This window comes from Tenrec ecaudatus, chromosome 7 (genome assembly GCF_050624435.1).
Source record: "Tenrec ecaudatus isolate mTenEca1 chromosome 7, mTenEca1.hap1, whole genome shotgun sequence".
Classification (NCBI taxonomy): domain Eukaryota; kingdom Metazoa; phylum Chordata; class Mammalia; order Afrosoricida; family Tenrecidae; genus Tenrec; species Tenrec ecaudatus.
This window is the reverse complement of record NC_134536.1, coordinates 113,309,106-113,329,075: the sequence shown is the minus strand read 5'-3', so window position 1 is coordinate 113,329,075 and position 19,970 is coordinate 113,309,106.

Below are 19,970 nucleotides of genomic sequence, written 5' to 3'. Positions count from 1 at the left end.
CATCTTTCCCGAAACACAAAGCCATCGGCTGAGGAAAATAATCACTTTTCCAGTTGAGCGTCAGTAAAGGATCTCCAGCAGCAGGAATGAAAGACAAGCTTAAAGGCTCTGTCTGATCGAAAAACTGAAAATGGTTTCATTTATACTGGAATTCACAACATCTCAGGCACCTTTGGGAGCATCGTCGTGTTGTTGTTGTTAGCTTCTCTTGTGTGCTCTGTTGTCCGTCATCCCATCTCTCTGGAGAAACAAGGATTTTGAACTCCCAGGGCCCTCCAGTATTCCACCCTTCACACAATTTCTCCAAATTGTTGCCATGTAGGGACAAATGAGCGAAAAAGAAACGCAATTTAAAAAATCAAATTGGGACATTATTAATTGGGCCAGATTTTGTCTTTAAAAGTTTATGTCTTACAATGCAAATGACTCATGTCCTAAGTGAGCTGTTAGAATGAGCAAGTGGAGGACAGATTATCTAGCATTCCCTTGAAGGAGCTATTTTGCCTCCATTGTAAAAATATATATAATCACCTTGTAGAAAATAGGTCCGAGGATATCTTGTAAGGATGCAGTCTGTGATCTTTGATAGTGTGTAGTGGGTGTGCTTAATGTGTGTAAAGAAATTCCAGTTTGATATCTGTGTTTCCAAATAGAGATGAAGTGGAGTTGGCTGGACTACTGTAAATTAAGGGAGCATCTTTACTTTTTAGGACACTCCAGATTATAAAGCCTATGTTGTGCCGTGGGACGGATCTGATTCTTAGACTCACAGGCTACAGAGTAGAACTGCCCCAACGGTTTCCTTGGTTGGCATTTTCACAGAAGCAAATCACCAGCTCCTTTTCCTGGCAGAGCTGCTGGATGGATTTAAACTGCCAACATTTTGGTAAGATGCCTAAGGTCTTAACCATAAGACTCTTTATAAAGACTATTAAAATAGAGAAAACCATTAGAGAAACATTTATCCTGGAAACAAAAACAAAATAGACCATGAATGTGGTCCCCATGAGTCTGACGGAATGAAAAAAATGTTCGTATATTCAAGAATTCCTTCTCTTGACTCTAGGGCAGAAATAGAGAAATGGAGCTAAAATTTCATTGCTATTGTGTATAATTCCTTTAACTTATAAATGTAAATGCAGGAGGTGGAAAGGGCAAGTTCCACTTATTCTTGGGCAACATTCAAAAATATCAACTTCTTTTTTTTTTTTTTTAAAGAATCTGCCACTTTCCCTTCGTTTTCACAGTCAGATCTGAGTCAACTTTGCTTCAGGCCCTGCCAGCCTTATTGAATATCCCTACATCCGTTTCCTTTATTTGAGGCCAAACTTTCCTCAATTGCTGGTTTGTGTTTGTGTGTGTGTATAGAAGAATTTTCAGATTTATTTTAAAAACTTGAAAAATATAACAAAGTATAAAAAACAAGAACAATTTAACTGCCCATAACCATTAGACTGATTTCCTGCTTGGGGTGTGTATGGGTGAGTGCACGCATGGGTGTGTGTTTTCCGCTCGTTGCTGTGCAACACAATATACCCAACTGTAGTGGTTAAAAAAATAAGTGCTTGATGTTATCTCCTGACTTTGTGGGTCAGGAATTCAAGCAGGTGTTGTTTGACGATTCTTTGGTCTGCATGATATTGGCTAGGGTCCGTGACAGTTTGAACTGGTAGGCCAGTGGGGATTCTCCAAGACAATTTCACTCACATGTGAGATGTAGTCAATGAATTGTGGCCCTTCTAGTCACAATCCCCTTTGTGATATGTTATAAATCACAGTCTGTGCCTGTGGCTATAATCCCATTTGGGAGGGAGTTTTCTTTTGTGGTGGTGTTCTGTTGTGTAATGGACAGTATTACGGTGGGGTTATGGCTCCACTGTAGTAGAAGGAAAGGAGCCCTGGTGGCTTAGTAGTTATTCGTTAAGCTACTAACCACAAGCTCAGCAGTTCAAAACCACCAGCAGCTCCTCGGGAGGAAGACAGAGTTTATCTTGCCACAGAGTTACAGTCTCGGAGATCCGCAGGAGCAGTTCTACCCTGCCCTATATGGTTGCTATGAGTTAGAATCATTTGAATGGAAGGGAGTTATTCATAGACACTCATATGTGTATAAGAAAGAGCTTTATATACAGAAGCAATTGAATATTGAGAAAACATCCCAGCCCAGATCAAGTCCATAAGTCCAGTACCAGTCTGTAAATTCCTCTTCAGACGCACTCAACACATGCAATGATGCCGAATGCAGGACAATCACAGGCCAGTGGATGGAAAGTCGGTGGATCCAGTGGCCATAGAAGCATCTCAGCACTGGCAGGGGTCTTTCAATGGCTCCTTCAGCTCCAGGGCTCTGGCTACTTCAGTGTAGCTCCATTACACTCCTCCTCATCGGAACCGTCTTGCAGAGAGTGAGTGTGTGTCCCTCCTCCAATGAGCTAATTATCTCCTTTGTGCCTCTAAATGAGGTCATGAAGCGCTGACCTGATTGACAAGCTAAACTCCACCCCTTTACTCTTAAGTCTGAACTGACAACAAAAGTATGTAACTACCACATAGGGTATGAACCAAGCCATCACCTTTTGTTTTCTTGGGACACAGTCTGCTGAAAGACAAAACCCACAATCCACCAGAGCCATTCCTCTGTGTATAACAGCCATCTCAGAAGCAGGAACAGTGAAATCTCAGAACTATCAGAAGAAAAGCCACTTGTGGAGTACTTTCAAATCTCTGTTTGAAGTGACTGAAGCCAAGACCAGAAGCTAGATTATATAAAGGATCCAGCATCAGGACTGGAGGAAGGCTTATTAACCACCTGCATATGCAGATGACACAACCTTGAGGTCTCTAGCACCATGAAATCATGTTGTATTTGATTTGGCCATTCTGGATTGGTTCTTTACCTTGACACTACTTCTTACATTGAGAACCAGAGTCTGCGGCTCAGAAACTGTGAGACAGAGCAAAGAAGTCAGGTTGAGACCTGAGGCCAAGACAAGGAGACCCCTAGACAGAACAAAGGAGCAGCACCAAGACTATGGAACTGTGAGACAGGCTCCCTGTCCCACTGAGGCAAAAACCAAGGGACCATGGGACTGAGTGCTGATCACCAGAGAGATATCGAAAATCTGACTGATGCAGTGTTGCCGTGAACCGCTGACTGTATCTTATTCTCTCCTCTGTACCATGCTTGTCACCTTGACCAGGAAAGGCTGCTGGAGCGAACCCGGTCATCCTGCCACCCTCCTCGGCTCGAGGAAACTGGCATAAGACAAACTCAGTACGCGATGATAGGTCAAAGCAGTCACAGAACTTTACAAACTTCACAAGGAGAAAGGTCAACGAATTTGTGGACACCGTAATTAGTTATCATCCATCCTTGCTCATAAATCTTTTATATACTTCCCACGTGCAAAACTCTGCTTTCCTAAGATCAAGACATTCTCATTCCATTGCACACAGCCGTGCACTTGGGATCTTTGCTGTTGTTGCTCATGTCATTGACTCATAGTGACCCCATGTACAACTGTGCAACAGACTGAAATAGCCCCTGGGCCTGCTCCAGAGTCCGGTTTTTTCTTATGTTTGAGCCCGTTGTTGCAATCCATCTCAAGGGCCTTCCACTTTTTTTTTTTACAGCACTTCCACTTTGCCAAGCATGATGTCTTTCTCCAGGGACTGGTTTCTCTTGATAACTTGTCCAAAGTTTGTAAGAAAAAGTCTCTAAGTGCTTATCTCTAAGGCAGCGGTTCTCAACCTGTGGGTTGCAATCCCTTTGAGGGGTCAAACGACCCTTTCACAAGGGTTGCCTGAGACCATTGGAAAACACATATTTCTGATGGTCTCAGGAACCGAGACACTGCTCCACCATCCGTCTCCAGGCGGGTCCGCCCACATGCAGATATACCCACATACGTGTACCCGATGTGAAGACTGTTACCCATGCTTCTAGAAGAAATTTCATTAGAAATAAATATTTCATAATATAGTTTTACATATTGTTTTTGTGATTAGTCACTATGCTTTAATGATGTTCAATTAGTAACAATGAAAATACATCCTGCATATCAGATATTTACATTGCAATTCATCACAGTTCTGAGGTAGCAATGAAAATAATTGTATGGTGGGGGTCACCACAGCAGGAGGAGCTGTATTAAAGAGTGGCGGCATTAGGAAGGTGGAGAAGCACTGCTCTCAGGAGAATTCTGGTTGTGTTCTTCAAACGCAGACTCACATGTTCTTTGGGCAGTGCACGGTACTGTCAACATTCTTAGCCAATATCATATGTCAAAGGCATTGATTTTTCTTCAGGCTTCATTATTCAATGTTCTCCTTTCACATGCATATGAGGCAATTGAAAACACCATGGCTTTCGTCAGGCGCACCTTAGTTCTCAAAGTAACATCCTGACTTTTCAACACTTTCCAGAGGCCTCGTGCAGCAGATTTACCTAATGCAACTCTTATTTGGATCTCTTGTCTGGTTCTTCCAGGAGCATTGATTGTGGATCCAAGAAATCCTTGACAACTTCAACCTTTTCTTTGTTTATCATAATGTTGTTGCCTATTGGTCCAGTAGTGAGGATTTTGGTTACACTGCGTTGTAATCCACACTGAAGGCTGCATTCTTTGATCTTCATCTCCAACTCCTCCTCACTTTCAGCAGTTGCTGATGTCAGATGGATCTGTGTTGACCATAACTAACTGTATAGAGTCCTGAGAATAACGGAAATTCCATAACACTTTCTTGCACGCATACGGAACCTGTGCATGGATCAAGATGCAGGCAGGGTGGAAACAGAACAAGGTAGTACGGCATGGAAAGACATGTGCCAGGGTTGTACCCTCTTATACTTTTTCAACCTGTATGCTGTGTAAATAACCAGATAAGCTGGAGCATGTGAAGAAGGATGCAGTTTCAGGGTTGGAGGAAGACTTACTAACAGCAATATGCAGATGACACAACTTTGACATTTTTACTCATGTCATCCTGGATTTTGATCTTGAAACAACTTTTTTTTGCCCTAATGAATTTTTAATTGTGAATTAGACCATCACCTGCATTCAACAATTCAAACCCTTTGCCACCCCATCTATACTATGTCACCTCCACTCCTGAGTTCTCCCTCTTAAAAAAAACAAAAACATACAACTCTGATCACAATCCATACATTTATCCATTGTGTCAAGCACATCTGCATGTTTTTTTGAAACTACTTCTTTGACAATATTTTGCTAGGAGAGACAGGCGATGAATAGCAATTTTATTTTCAAATCAAATAGGTACTGGCTTTTTCATACTTTCTCTAAATCCTGCTTGAAAAATAATAGCTTCTTTTAAAACTTACTTTTCTTCTGTAGTCTCTTGTCGTGGGTGTTGAGAAGAAAACTAGCGCCTTCTTCATTCTGCCTGCAATCTCTCCCGTCAGTTCCATGCTATTCTCAATGTTATCAATGGTGACAGTGTTGCCAAACTTTTCACCACTAATAATGTCATCTGTAGGGTTCCTGCAGTCCAGCAACAGTCTCCTTTGGTTCTTTGAGCTTCCACTTGTGGCCCAGGTTCAGGGCCAATACTACATATTTAACATTTTTCTCAGGGCAGAACCCCATTTCCAAACATTTAATCTACTTGGAATACCAATTTTACTATATAGAGAATATAATTAATGTATAACCGCTGGCATTAAATACCCTTTTATCTATCCCTTCCTGTGACTTGACATCTTTTCTCTATTGTGCATAAAATGATGACCTATTATCATTCCCTCTCTTAGGTCATCTTCAGTGACCACATGGTTTGAATATTTGAACGTAGTTAAGATTTGTGTGCTAAATAATTCTTATGTCAAATAAAACTGTTTACATTTAAATCATCTCCTAGGATCGCTTTAAATTTAAATCATCTCCTAGGATCGCTTTATTCAATTTCTTTAAATACTGCAACTTGACAGGAAAATATGAAAGAGAAAGACAGAAATTACATGGAAGGACAAGGGAATGTTTGTGGTCCTCTACTACTTTATCTGTGGGTTAGTTTAGGTAATGCTTTAAAAAGTGCTTGGTAATTGATTGTATCTTGATAAACAAACCAAAGCATGAACTCTTGATTTTTTTTTTCTGCTCTCTAATCTCTTCCCATCTTCCAACCTAATAGATGGGCAAGGCTGATAAATTATCAGGTGAATATGGACTGCCCATCTGAACAACCAATGTGAACACCACCTATACCATAATCCTATAATTCTATGAAAGTTTGTAGGCCAGCCAATCCATGCCTTTATCCCTCCATTCTGGGCATCCAATGTCTATACTGCCCACTTTTATCAACCCAGTGCTCTGAGAAGACAAGCATGTTCTTAATGTGAAGAATCTTCTTTCCAGTTGGAACCTAGTAAGTATGCATCCACAAGCAAAGTCAAATCAGGACAGGCTGTCCATAAAGTCAACAGCAATAAGCACCAATTCACAGGCTCAACTATCTTATCTTCATTTGGTTGGGTTCTGGTCAAGTCAATGGGTTGACTGCTTTACTTAACCTTACCAAGATAACCATTGGCTGCCTTGCCTTTCAACCATGGGACCCTTCATAAATTCTCAACAACCTCAGCCCCTCAAGGTCATGAAATTCTTACCAGCCAAGACTTCTCCTCTAGTATTTGTGAATGAAATCCACATGTGTCAAAGGCCAGATTTAACTGTCTTTCTATTGCTGATTTTTTTCCCCCGCTTCTACTCAACCAGTAGATCCAGGTACTCACCTACCAAACATTTTAAGCTCCCCGCAGGCTCCCTTTAACAACATTCAGTCGTAGTGAGGAGAGTTCATTCATAGCTCCAAACTTTTTCTAGCTTCAGGCACCAAGAAACCAAAGGGTTCCTTTTTCCTTCTTCAGTCTGTCAACAGCCCTACACAAGTCTCTGAATGAAAATGCCCTGAGTGCTCCAAAGGACTGAGTGGGGCTTTTCGGAAGCTTCTTTGCAGGCGTGTCCTACACTCATTTAAAGATCAAATTTAATGTCTAAAGGCAAATAGGCTTACAAACTCTATTTTAACTTCCCAATAATCATTTTATTACACAATATATCAATAACAATAAGCAGAAGAAATTAGTATAAACCTAGTATAGCCAAATCCTAAAGTCAATTTCTAAAAAGTCAAATTCCATCCTTATCTAAACTATCCCATTCATAAGCAATTTGGGCTTTCTGACTGTATCAAGCCAGGGCAGGGTGTTCTGTCCGCCATTTTGACTAAGCAGCATGGTCTCAGAGAAGTTCAAGGGGGATTTCACCCCTTAAGCTCAAAATTTACATTTATCACATTCATTATTGACCTTTCAGACAGGATTGGCTAAAGACAACTTCTATGAATCAAAACTTTCACTTCCCATGTCCTTTCCAGTTCACATGAGATAATGTAACTACGACAGGTGCCAATGAGTGAGTTCCAACTCACAGTGACTCTGTGTAGAACACAACAAAGCACTGCCTGGTGCTGTGCCTTCCTCAAGATTATCTTATGTTTGAGCTCATCGATGCCACCACTGTGTCAACCCATCTTTTGAAGGCCTTCCTCTTTTGTGCTGTCCCACTCCTTCATGAGGCATGATGTCCTTTTCCAGGGACCAGTCTCTCCTGACAAGTTCAAAATACAGAAGACACAGTCTTGCCATTCTTGCCTCCAAGGAGCATTCTGACTGGTACTTTTTTCCAAGACAGATTTGTTTATTCTTTTGGAAGTCCATGATACTTTTAATATCCTTCACCAGTACTATAATTTAAATGCATTGAGTCTTTTTTCACAACCTTCTTCCACATCCAACTCGCCCATGCATATGAGGTGACTGAAAAATACCCTCCATGGGTTGGGGCACTGCGCCTTAGTCCTCAAAATCACATCCTTGCTTTCCAACATTTTAAAGAAGTCCTGAGCAGCATGCCTACTACAATGGTAACTTATTAACATTCCCACAAATTGAGTATTGTCTATGAGTTCTGCGTGGCCACTGCAAAGAATTATCAAACATCACAGAAGCAGAGTCCTGTGGGAGGAACAGGTGGTATCAGAGTAGACAATGGATGAAGTGTGGAGTCATGTCTAACCCCTGCCTCTTGACCATAAGGAAACCAGCAGAGGTAAGATTCAGGCTCCCGTGCCATTTACTGTAAGCGGCTTTTAGAAATCGGTTTTTTCAAAGGCCAAGGTTCAAAAGGCCACCAAAGGGCATGCAAGTCAGAAATTTGGATTTCAGCAGAATTAACACTTTCTCAGCAACATGATTGTTTTGGAAGTGGGGGGGGGGTATTTCCGTTTTATTGATGGAGATCTACAGATATCGTTGAACAGAAATTATATGAAAGCATCGGATAGAAGGAAAGCCACCATTATAGACATTACCGATATGCCCTCTTCCTCTATTGTCGTTGCTGTTAGGGGCCTTGCAGTCGCTTCCCATTCATGGCAGCCCTGTGACAGCAGAGCAACCCGCTGTCCGCGAGGAACCCACGGTTGCGACCGCCGGGTCAGTCCACCTTGCTGAGCGTCTCCACGTGGTTGCTCACATTCTAGTCTCAGCAGCACAGACACATGTTGGTGCCTCGCACTGCACCTACATATTTGGCACTCAATAGTGTTACTCAGTTTGATTTCCATTCAGTCCAAAACTTTATGTGATATTAAAACTTGGAGAATTTCTTCTGCGTTGATCTTCAGGGAGTATAACCTGGGAATCAGTCAGACTCAGTGAATTCTAAACTAACTTGGATGAACCAATGGAGTTGATAACGATCAGTGTCCCAGAGGATGAGGGGGTGGATAGAAGAATCCTGTAGGTAAGTATCTGAAAGGGCTTCTGTACCTGGTGTCAGTAGACCCTGTGAGTACCCTGTGAGGATGACTCCAGTAATTGAAAAAAAAAACAGAAAGAAAGTACAGGGCCATATATGAAGGTTCTTAGGGGCAAGGATATACGTTTATTGTCTTGGTAAATATCACAATCCAGAGGTTTGGTACATTTTTAATCAAGAGTGCTTAATAAAAGCTGTTAAATTAGGCCACATTATTGATGATGGACATTTCTTTCTCTGTTAAAGTTGTTCAATAGCAATAGCATTATTTAATAGCTGATGAATGAGTGCTAAGGTGTAATGTTCTGATAAGCTAATAAGGATAACTTTATCTATATCAATTTGCCTTATTTCAGGATAAATGCTTCCTTGGGTGAAAGTGGGTTTTTTTTAATTAATTTTTTACTTTATAGCTGGCTTGAAGATTAGCAAGAAACTCTGCTCATATAAATTCTTACTTGGTGTTAACTTCAAGGATGCGCATGATATCACTAGGCTTCAGGTTTTTATTTCCTCTTCGAGTAAATAAGGTACATAATAGTGACCAAACCATCAGGCTATTATTTTAAAAAGAAATAAGAAAAAATACCCCTTTACCCAGGCATTCTTTTGGTGAAGAATAAAACTTGATTTAATGAAGAGGTAATCTCTAGCTCAGTAGAAAGGAGAGAACCGTACGGGCATTCTGAGATCCTACCTGGGAGTAAATCCAGGAGTAACCATAGTAACAAAATGATAGGAGAACAAAAATTAGTTTTTATATTCTATTCTAGAGTCAGCATTCCTTTATAGGAGGATAGCAATCTAGTTGGAAGTGATGGGAAGGAGAGGCGATTTGCGTGGAGGTTGCGTTTGTGTAGCTTTCAGACGCAGACAGTGGTGTCTGTTCCTATCACTGACTGGGCACGGGGTAGGTGAATGGACGGGGGCAAGGTCAAGATGCCCACAGCCTCTCCTCACTCCTCAGAAGCTAAGGCATGGTACTTTGCTTTTTCAAACTTGCATGAATCCACCTATTAAGACACAATCCCTTTGTACGTTTTGTTCAAAGGAATGATTGTTTGTTGAGGTAATTTCTGTTTTATACAATTCTCTCACAGGAAGACTGCCTAATGCATCTCTGAAATGACAAAGAAAGGTTAAACATCTCCACAGAAGTTAATACATTTCTCCTGTGAGGTGCCTTTAACAGCATACATGAAGTTGTCTAGGTTCAAGGAATAAGTGTTTGGGTGACCAAAGGGTAAATTCCCTTCGATGCTCTCAAAGTTTAAATTGGTCCTTGCACATCATATGAACACAGTCTTTCTCCGGTCAGGATTTAAATGAATTTCCCATCCTTCATTCCTGGCCTTATTCCAGGATTTCTTAAAGCCCATTGGAACCGTCCTCGTCATCATTCTTATGGTGAAATATTGTCCACTACGTGCTTGATCTCACAAAGGCTTTCATGGCTCTAATTGAATATGCATAAAAGACGAGGACCACTTTCAACTCAAGTCACAGGCTAGCTTGTTGTATCAAGTATTCAGAAAGGATCTCCTGGTCGGTGATTAAAAGTGAATTAACAATTTGGACTCCTTTCTCCAGGGTTAGCAGTCAGACTTCTGTAGCAGCAAGTTGCTAGATCTAGCTTAAAATTCCAGATCGAGCTTTACATAGTCAAAGTCCACATTTGTTTGGGGACTCTTTGCTTTGCCTGGGGCACCCTCTCTAGTTAACGATCCCATAGGCTTATAAAACCTCTGCCTAATTCTTTCTGATTTGTTAAAAGAAAGAGAGAAGGTGTTAGTCTGAGAAGGCTTCCTCCGGTCAGTGCCAGAGTCTGTGGATTTTAGCATGTCGCTGTTTGCTCTTTGAACGTTGAATGACTTCCCAGCCCGAAAGATGGGACGTTTGCATCAATGCGTGTGTCCACGATCCGCCTGTAGGCAGGACAGACAGTTGGACGGGGTAGAGAAGAAGCGTGGCTATTTAGTAGTTCTTTTCTTCTCATTCAGCTCACACAGGCTCTGCCTGAAAGGGCCTCACAGCGCGGGCTCTGCTATTATGACAGTGGTTTTTAGGAGGCAATAATTGAATCCTCCTCATTAAAAAGGTTCATAAAAGAATCCTATTAAAACCAATTCAAATAATAAACCTTGAAAATGCTGCTTTAAATTCCAAGAGCATGGCGAAGCGGTGCTACAGTAACAGGTCTTCCTGTTCATATCCGATTCTGAAAACTTCAGGGCTGAGTTGTCTGTGCCGCGCAGGCCCTCACTGTTAACGAAGGTCCCAGGACTACTTTAAATGCATCCACCCCACGACTGTGCCTTTTTCAGCCTGTCTTGTAGAATGCCTCTCCAACCCTGCCAGCATAACCAACCCAAAGGCCAATTAGCTTTAATCACTTAATTAACAGGTAATTCGGACAAAGAGGCGAAACACCTGAACCCACCCACTCCTCGCTGCATGGGCAAAGCCAGCTGCTTGGATGTAGTAATTCCACTAAATGAGAATTTGGTCAAAGTGTACTTGTATGTTGTTGCAAACAATGGTAAATGTATCCAATTCAAAAACAACCATGAAAAAGTTACTGCTTGTTGCATTTTTAATCAGAGAGCAGCTGTGGAGGGACCAAAGACACAGGCTGCGTGGCTCCCTGTGCCACCTCAGGGAGTGTTGCTGACCTGGACTCCGACATCCTGACTTGGGAAGCCTTCACTTTGTCCATTGACCTTCACCTCTTCACTCCGGCTGTTCAGCTGCACTGGCCATATTATGCTGGTCTTTCTCCACAATCGCCCCTTATTTTCAGTGTTACCTCAGTGGTTCTTTACTAAAAATTCTTGTAGATTTCCCCCAGCTTCTCACACTCAGATGCCAAGATCTGCTTGTGGTCTGGCTCTGAAAGAGGCGACAGTTCATACAGAAGGAATTCATGTCACAGTGAACTGTTACGATGTGGGGAAATGCTGTTATCTTGTGAAGAGTGCAACCAATGTCATGAAATAAAATGTGTATGAGTTGCTGAGTGGAAAACTAAGATGCTCTGTAAACTTTCATTCAAACCACAATAAAATGTTAGAACAATAATTTAGGAGGGGAGTTGCTGATGCATTCCTCAGTTACAAAATCTCAACAATTGAGATGATGTACAATCTTATATATTTTAGTTCAATGACTTTCCCATTTTCCCCCCTGAATTTTTTATTATAAATCATTTTATTGGGGGCTCATACAACCCTTATCACAATCCATATATCCATTCATTGTACATTTGTTGCCATCATCGCCCTCAAAGCATTTTCTTTCTACTTGAGCCCTTGGTATCAGCTCCTCGTTTTTCTCCTCTCTCCCGCTCTCTCCTTCCCTCCCTCAAGAACCCTTGATAATTTATAAATTATTATTATTTTTTCATGTCTTGAACTGTCCGATGTCTCCCTTGACCCTCTTGCCCGTTGTCCATCCCCCTGGGAGGGGGTTATATGTAGATAATTGTGATCAGTTCCCTCTTTCTCCACCCACCTTCCCCTTCCCCTCTTGGGATGGCTGATCTCAATATGAGTCCTGAGGAGTTTATCTGTCTTGTGTTTCCAGCTCTTATCTGTATGCATGTCCATGCTCTGGTCTAGCCAGATGTGTAAGGTAGAATTAGGGTCATGATAGTGGAGGGAGGAAGCATTAAAGAATCAGAGGAAAGTTGTATGTTTCATGGGTGCTACCCTGCACCCTGACTGGCCCTTCTCCCCACGACCCTTTTGTAAGGGGATGTCCAAATGTCTACAGATGGGCTTTGGGTCTCCACTCCACACTCCCGCTCATTCACATTGATATAAGTTTGTTTTGGGTCTTTGATGCCTGATACCTGATCCTATTGACACCTCGTGATCACACAGGCTGGTGTGCTTCTTCCACGTGGGCTTTGTTGCTTCTTAGCTAGATGGCCGCTTGTTTATCTTCAAGCCTTTAAGACCCCAGACACTATCTCTTTTGATAGCCAGTTTTCTTCACCACATTTGCTTATGCACTCGCTTTGTCTTCAGGGAACGTATCACTTCCTCCTGAATTTTATGAGACCTCTTTCCCTAAAAGGAGCCTTGATAGCATAATGGGCTACAAATGGATCTGCTAACCCCAAGGCCAGCAGTTTGAACTCCCTAGCCATTCCTCAGGGGAAAGATGAGGCTGTCTACTTTCATAAATATTCAACGACTGGGAAACCCAAAGTGGGCAGTTCTACTAGATGGCAGTGAGTTGCTTGGTTTGACTTCTTTATGAAAAACACTTTTTGTTCTGAGATTGTCTTGAACCACATTTGTTGTCAAGTGCCACTGATTCATTTTTGAACTCATAGTAATATTTCACAAAGTAGAACTGCTGTAGTGCTGTGGGCTAGATGTTGACCTGCTAACCACAGAGTGCGGTTCAACCCAGGTGCTTCATAGGACAGCGATGAAGCTCTCAGTTCCTGTAAAGGGCTGTAGCCTCAGAAACCCTAGATGGGGTTGCTGTGAGTTGGAACTCACTGGATGGCAGTGGGTTTTGTTTGGTTTGGTTTAACCTCCAGGTCTTTTCTCCTGCAGAGTCATGGGGTGGATTAATACCCCAGCCTTCTAGTTAGTATCTTTGAGATTACCTACTGGACTACCAGGGCTTGAGCCAAGTAGTGGTCACAATCATCATTTGATTAAAATTAAACCTGGGCGTCTGCAGCGTGTTTTGTCTTTCTTTTAAATGAGTGCTGTTCTCCTACTCTGGTTTTGATTTCCATAGGATACTTCTTGCTTTGGCCTTTATATGCTGGAAAAATACTTCTCAAACTCTAGCGGCATCCACCTGGAGGGCTTTTAACTCTTATCAAGACTGAACTATTTCCTGCTTTGAATTTGTGTTGAAACCATGTGTTTTCAGAAGGCATCTTGAATGAAATTATTTGAGGCATCAGGATTTTGAAACAATTGGTGGGACATATATAACCTGGGGGGTGGGGTCTGTCTTGCTTTCATTTGTGGGATGTGGCATGTTTCTTCTGCAGTCACATGAAGTTATAGAGGCCCCACCAGATGGCAATGCTCACTAAAACGTGGATCTCTCAAACTCAGTGCCATCTAGCATATTCCAACTCATAGCAACCCTGCAAGGCAGACCAGAACTACTACCCCTGCGGCTCTCTGAGACTGTAAAGCCTCATAGGAGTAGAAAGCCCTGTCATTCTCTCACAGACTAGGCGGTGGTTTTGAACTGCTCCCCTTGCAGTGAGCAGCCCAAAGTGCAAGCCTATATATCACAGACACCCATTCAACCCTGAGGTAAAAAATGTAGGTGGACATTGTATGTATCACAGGTCACAAAAGACTTTAAACAGATTGTCGGTCCCTATACGAGTTTCTGATCCAGTAGGTATGAGTGTGACCAAAGAGTTTGAATTTCCTGATGTTTCTGAGGTATATACTTTGGGAACTATTGTTCTATAGATAAGAAAAACTAAAGGGGTTTAAATACTCCGTCTAAGTTAAGAAGTCAGAATTTCTGCTTTACTACTTTCTTGAGATATGAGAGAGATCTCCCAGAGGACAAAACTTTCTAAGCTCTCGCTCTCGCTCTCGCTCTCGCTCCAGTTAAAAGGAGTTTAACAAACTATACTTGGAAGAGTTGTTAAAAGGAAAGTGACGTGACTCTTGAGTCAGTGTGAGTAGATTGTGTGCTTCTAAGAGTTTGCCCATTTCACCTGGTTATTCAGTTTGTTGCTGCAATACTCTCTATCTTGGTTCTTTTTATTTCTACAGAGGCAGTTCTAAAGTCCCACTGTCATTTCTTATTTTTACTTACCTGCATCTTTTCCTTGTCAGATTAGCAAAAATTTTGCCAAATTTGTTGATCTTTTTAGATATATTACTGAATTTTAAAAATTTGTTTTTCTGTTTTCAGTTTTATTTAGGAAACATATATTGGGTAAGAATCTAATAACATAGGAAAAAACATCTCTTTTTATAAAAGAAGCAACCCAATTATAAATTTAATTAACAACCCAATTGAATAGACATGTCATCAAAGAGGACATTTCAAAGGACCACCAGACACATGAAATGATGCGCAAAATTATTAGCTATCAGGGAGATGCAAATCAAAACCATAATGAGATATGAGGTACACTTTCACTCTCACTAGGATGACTAATACACATGCACACACACGAGGGGTTATCCCCCCAAAAACCAATGTGAGTATTTTCCCTCACTAGGTGAGCATCAAGCAACTTGTTCTGAGCTAGTGCACCCAGTGGCATCACCTAGGAACGTGCTTTCTGGTTACAGTGATATTTTTCATAAAAGCAGTCTTGCTTGAACCTCGGTTTTGTGTGTGTGTGCGTGTGTGTGTATGTGTATGTGTGTGTGTGTGATGGCTGATTTAATAGAACAGAGTGTGGCTGTGAAATTTTCTTTTCTGTTCAGGGAAACTGCTATGATTTTGAACACAGCTTACAAGGACAGCATCATGGGAAAAATGCCAGGGTACGGGTGCTTTCCTCATTTCAAAAAAGGTGAAATGTTGATGACAAACCTCATTCTGGGCCTCCATCAACTTCCCAAACAAACAAAATTCACGCACTTGTGCTTGAATACCCAGGAAGAACCATGGAAGAAATGGGGAAGTTATCAGGATTATCTTGGAGCTCAGTAAAGCAAATGTTAATGGAAGATTTAGGAACGAGAAGAGTCATAGCAAAATTTGTGCCTCAGGTTCTGACTGACCAGGAAAAAGAGCACTGAGTGAAAACTTGCTGTACTTTGAAAGAACAGCTCCAAAGTGACCCAAACTTTTTCCCAAGGTCATCACTAGTGATGAGACATGGAGCTATTCTTATGATCCCCAAAGCAGATATCAATGAAACCCGTGGAAGAGACCACTGTCTCCTTGCCTCCCAAAAGCTCATCAAGTGAAATCGAAGATGAAGACAATGCTTACTTGATTTTTTTTAATTTACTATTTTTTTCTCATCTACTTGTTTAATTTTTTTAACAATTTATTAGGGGCTCATACAACTCTTATCACAGTTCATACATATACATACATCAATTGCATAAAGCACATCTGTACATTCTTTGCCCTAATCATTTTTTTCTCCTCTTTTCTTTTTTTTTGCATTTTATTAGGGACTCATACAACTCTTATCACAATCCATACATATACATACATCAATTGTATAAAGCACATCCATACATTCCCTGCCCCAATCATTCTCAAAGCATTTGCTCTCCACTTTGCATCAGCCCTTTGCATCAGGTCCTCTTTTGTTTCCCCTTCCTCCCCTCTCCCCCCTCCCTCATGTGCCCTTGGTAATTTATTCATCGTTATTTTGTCATATCTTGCCCTATCCGGAGTCTCTCTTCCCCCCCTTCTCTGCCGTCCCTCTCCCAGGGAGGAGGTCACATGTGGATCCTTGTAATCAGTTCCCCCTTTCCAACCCACTCACCCTCCACTCTCCCAGCATCGCCCCTCACACCCTTGGTCCTGAAGGTATCACCCACCCTGGATTCCCTGTGCCTCCAGCCCTCATATGTACCAGTGTACAGCCTCTGCCCTAGCCAGCCCTGCAAGGTAGACTTCGGATGATGGTAGTTGGGGGAAGGAAGCATCCAGGATCTGGGGGAAAGCTGTGTTCTTCACAGCTTACTTGATTTTTTATTGTGAGGGGAATAGTGCATTTGGAGTTCATTCTCCCACGTCAGACTGTTAATCAAGCTTTCTGTTTAGAGGTTCTGAAAATATTGTGTAATAGTGTGTAATAAAAAGGCCTGGTTTGTGGAAGATGAGGGACTAGTTTTGCCATCAGGACGATGCACCTGCTCATGCAACCATCTCAGTGTAGCTGTTTTTGGCAAAACACCCAGTATGCCTCTCTCTTTTGTCCCATGCACCTGACTCACCTCATCTTGTCCCGTGCAACTTCTTTTTGTTTCCTTGAGTGAAGAGGGGCGTGAAATGACAGTTATTTGACAATGTAGAAGAGAGGAAGAAACACAAGAGGGAGGTTCTGTCAGCCATACAAACAGATGAGTTTGAAAAATGTTTCCAAGAATGGAATCGCAGATGTGACAAATGTGTTAAGTATATGGAGAGTACATTCGTGGTGATTATATTGTATTGTAAAAAAAAAACAAACATAGTTTTGAGAAAATCTGTATTTTTAGGGAGGTACCCTTTCAAGTGTGTGTGTGTGTGTGTGTGTGTGTGCTTGTGTGTGACACAAGCAAACCAGAAAATAACAAATGTTGGTAATGATGTGGGGAAATTAAAACCCAAATACACTGGGAATGAAACACGGCACAGCCATTGTGGAAAAACCGTAGTGTTTCCTAAAGACACTACAAATGGAGCTGCCATCTGTCTCAGCAATTCCACTCCTAGTTATTTACCCAAAGACTTGGAAACAGAAACTTAAAAGGAGACTGTATATCAATGATAATGGGCCCACTATTTATAATACCAGGATATGGTAACAACCCATCTATCTACCAGCGGATGAATGGATAACTAAAATGTGGTACGTATAATGGAAACTACTCAGGCAGTAGGAAAAATATAGTCTTGATTAGGCTATAGGATGATGGAACTTGAAGACGTTGTGCTGAACAAATTAAACCCATCATGAAAGGATGACTGTTGTGTGACCTTACTAATATACAAAGACAATAAAAAGAGACACATATAGAGGGTAGACTTTATTAATGGTTATCAGTGGCAGGAGCAAGGACGGAAATTAGGTGTTAAAGACGTTGGGAAAGTCACATCATTCAGAGTAGAGTTACACAGCTTATGGATTTGCTGTCAATGGATTATGTAACTCTAAAAAGTTCAATTGGAAAAAATTGTGAGACAGATTTATTTACAATTAAAAAGACAACGAGAAAAAACAATAGCTGTCAGGCTACTTATGCACAACCAAATACTTCAAAGGGGTTGGTTCCTTGGTTTGGAGGCTTAAGGTAATGGTTTCATGCGCATCCCATTAAATTCGCTTTATAGCATGTTTAGTGCTTCTGTTCTACCTTCAGGCTTGTTGCATAGCGAATGAGCTTAAAGCTGTCAAGTGACCGCCCAGGGCGCAATTGCTCTGTACTTACCTGGAGCAATTTAGGAAGATAGAGACAGTAAGGAGAGGAGGATGGAAATTAAGCAACTATCTTCCTTGTCATGAGACCACAAAGACCAGATGGTGCCCAGATACTGTTACTGAGCATTTGTATGAAAGATTCCCCAGCAGATTTCTGATCCAAAAGGAGAAAGGGCAGAAGAGGATTTCAAATCCTTGTGGATTCAAGATTGTCTTAATGAGGCACCGTGGATGTGGACGAGCCCTTGAAACTGATAATCTTCAAACCTTAATTAAGTGAAACATATTCTGAAGTGATCTTAAACTCATTTATTAGATTTACTATAGTAAAATATTAGTATACATAGTAAAATATTTCTGCCTTGAGCATTATGCTCTTTTAAGAAATATCTAAGGAGCCCTGGTAGCATAGTGGTGCTGCATTGGGCTGCTCACTGAAAGGTCAGCAGTTCAAAACCACCAGCCGCTCTTCAGGAGAGATGGGATTTTCTATGCCCATGAAGAGTTACAGTCTTGGAAACCCACAAGAGCAGTTCTACCCTGTCCTTCAGGGACATTATGGATTCACATCCACTCCATGGCAGTGAGATCGGTTTGGGCATTTGAGACCAAATTGACAACAGCAACTTAAAAGATAAGATAGGGGGGAAAAAAAGATAGGAAACTGAGAGGGCAGTGAGTTTATATTAATGAGGCATAAATAACTCAGAAAAGGAGGATCAGAATGGTTACACAACTTGAAGAATGTAATGAGTGTTACTAAATTATATATATGGGGTCTACTGAATTATGTATGTTTTGCTGTGCATATTCTTAACAAAACAAAAGTTAAGGAAAAACAGGAAGAAATGAGATTATGCTTATTAAACATTTGGGGGACTAGTGATTGGGGTGGGTGTTGTTTTTGTTATTACTTTTTATTTCTTAGAACTGTTTCAAAACTTCTAAGTGAATCATAAAGGGTCCTTTGAGCACTCAATTTGGAAAAGGAAAGTGAATGTTTAGAAAGTAAAAAAAATTCCTTTTAGAGGATTTCCATAACACAAAGATTCTAAAATTCATCTGGACGAACGTTCACAATAATAACCAAGAAAGTTTTGAAAAGAGGCTCCTCTTTTGAATGGGTTGTTGTTATTGCTTTGCTGTTATGTGCCAGTGAGTTTGTTTTGATTCACAGAAATCTTGTGTGCACACAAGAGAACGGAAAGTACTGGCCAACCTCTCTGCCTTCAAAATCACTGCCAGGCTTGAGACCAGTGTGTCAGGTGGTGTATCAATCTATCTTGTTGAGGACTTTTCTCTTCTTTGCTGGCTGTGCTAGTTACATAATCTTGTGTCAACATGACGGTCATAAGAGTGAAGGGGTGGAGTTGAGCCTGTTAATCAGGTTGCAGGTTGATTGGAGGACTTCTGAGATAAATGACTCTAGGCAGGTTGGTCTCCCTCTCTCTGTATTACCTTCCTTTTGAAGAGGCACACTTGAGAGCTGGAGGAGTCACCTGGAGACCTGTATGGGTGCTGAGATGCTTCTACTACCATTGGATCCACAAGACTTTGTACCCACCAGCCTGTGATCTTCCTGCATCATTTCATGTGATGACTACATGAGCCTGAAGAGGGATTTATGGACTAGGATCAAGCTTATGGGCTAATATTGGAGTTATGGACTTGATCTGGACTTGGGCTGGGATGTTTTCTCAATATGCAATTGCTCTTTGATATAAAGTTCTCTCTTATATGAGTATCACTGGATTTGTTTCTCTAGTCTACCTGGCCTAATACACTGATACTCCGTTTACCAGGCATGATACCTGTGATAATTGAGGTTTATTGTGCCAACCTGGTCAATGAACACGTGTGGGATTAATTGAAGGACAGTTTAATTGAAGGGTGGAGAGATAAATGGCTCCATGAGCCTCAGCTGTCTGGTCTCTTGTTCTCTGATGGTTGGACCAGTGTGTGCTGTCTTAGCTAGTCGCTGCCTCAGCTGGTAAGGCTTCCTGCAAGACATCCCTGAGAGAAGC